This window comes from Pongo pygmaeus, chromosome X, assembly GCF_028885625.2.
Source record: "Pongo pygmaeus isolate AG05252 chromosome X, NHGRI_mPonPyg2-v2.0_pri, whole genome shotgun sequence".
Classification (NCBI taxonomy): domain Eukaryota; kingdom Metazoa; phylum Chordata; class Mammalia; order Primates; family Hominidae; genus Pongo; species Pongo pygmaeus.
Genome location: NC_072396.2, coordinates 38,450,659 through 38,452,482, shown reverse-complemented (window position 1 = coordinate 38,452,482; position 1,824 = coordinate 38,450,659). Strand labels below are relative to the sequence as shown.

The window sequence follows — 1,824 nt, the reverse complement described above, 5'->3', positions numbered from 1 at the left end:
CTATCCTTGGTTCCTTTATTTTTTGCAACATGTCAGCTCCTGTTGGTCTCATTTATATGATAGACACTAATCACTGGCTCACTTAACTCCAACATCAAACCCCTCTTCCTGGGCCTCCCTCTATTATAGTGGCTAGAATATTAAAGCTTTGAAGTTCTGGTCTTCTTTGCAGCAAGAGATGCAATGTGATACACTTTTGTCCAAAGAGGTTAAGGGGAGACTTAATGGAAAACTGCCCTCCCAAAGTAACACTTCGTTAAGAGAAAGCTTTTAATCCTTTCCTCCTCCTTTCTGCCTGGAACTCATATGGGATGATGCCCTTGTTCAGCAGCTATATTACGACAACAAAAATAAAAGCCATGCAAAAAGGATGAGGAAGAAGAATGATATATTGATGTTACTGTGGAGTCAAAACATGACCCTAAGCCCCTTCTTCAGGATTTTTGTTGTATGAGAAAAATAATTTCTTATTTAACCTATCACATATGGTAAGGTTTTCTGTTGCTCACGAATGTACTGTAAAGGTATATTAATACAACGTCCTTCCCTATTTGTTCCTTCTGGATTTTTGTTTTGTTTTGTTTTTGAGATGGAGTCTCGCTCTTTCTCACAGGCTGGAATCCAATGGCTTGATCTTGGCTCATTGCAACCTCTACCTCCTGGGTTCAAGTGATTCTCCTGCCTCAGCCTCCTAAGCAGCTGGGATTACAGATGCTTGCCACCACACCTGGCTAATTTTTTTTTAAATTATACTTTAAGTCCTAGGGTACATGTGCACAACATGCAGGTTTGTTACATATGTATACATGTGCCATATTGGCGTGCTGCACCCATTAACTCATCATTTACATTAGGTATATCTCCTAATGCTTTCCCTTCCCCCCTCCACCACACCACGACAGGCCCCAGTGTGTGATGTTCCCCTTCCTGTGTCCAAGTGTTCTCAATGTTCAATTCCCACCTATGAGTGAGAACATGCAGTGTTTGGTTTTTTGTCTTTGTGATAGTTTGCTGAGAATGATGGTTTCCAGCTTCATCCATGTCCCTACAAAGGACATGAATGCATCCTTTTTTATGGCTGCATAGTATTCCATGGTGTATATGTGCCACATTTTCTTAATCCAGTCTGTCATTGATGGACATTTGGGTTGGTTCCAAGTCTTTGCTATTGGGAATAGTGCCGCAATAAACATACGTGTGCATGTGTCTTTATAGAAGCATGATTTATAATCCTTTGGGTATATACCCAGTAATGGGATGGCGGGGTCAAATGGTATTTCTAGTTCTAGATCCTTGAGGAATCGCCACACTGTCTTCCACAATGGTTGAACTAGTTTACAGTCCCACCAACTGTGTAAAAAAAATATGGAACACTTCACAAATCTGCATGTCATCCTTGCGCAGGGGCCATGCTAATCTTCTCTGTATCGTTCCAATTTTACTATATGTGCTGCCGAAGCGAGCACACACCTAGCTAATTTTTGTATTTTTAGTAGAGACGAGGTTTCACCATGTTGATCAGGCTGGTCTCGAACTCCTGACCTTGTGATCCACCCGCCTCGGCCTCCCAAAGTCCTGGGATTACAGGCGTGAGCTATTGCGCCCAGCTGTTCCTTCTATATTTATTAACTATTGCCTTCTATCACACTATCCTGAAATATTTCAAATTAGAATCTCTGCAATCGCCCATCTTCTCTTAGACTTGAATTATAAAGTCCTTCTAGAGAAATCATACAAGCATGTATTTTTACCACTACAAATTTATCATTCCCAGCTTTAGTATGTCCTCAATACTAGAGTAAATCTTCCCTGTCTTCACTTAGT

General features: G+C 41.0%; 1 non-coding gene across 1 annotated transcript; it reads right to left on the bottom strand.

Moving 5' to 3' along the window:
- Nucleotides 1–1,359: 1,359 nt before the first annotated feature.
- On the bottom strand, nucleotides 1,360–1,466 carry LOC129025468 (U6 spliceosomal RNA). Its single transcript, XR_008497224.1, has one exon. It is a non-coding gene; the product is annotated as a U6 spliceosomal RNA (small nuclear RNA).
- Nucleotides 1,467–1,824: the final 358 nt, after the last annotated feature.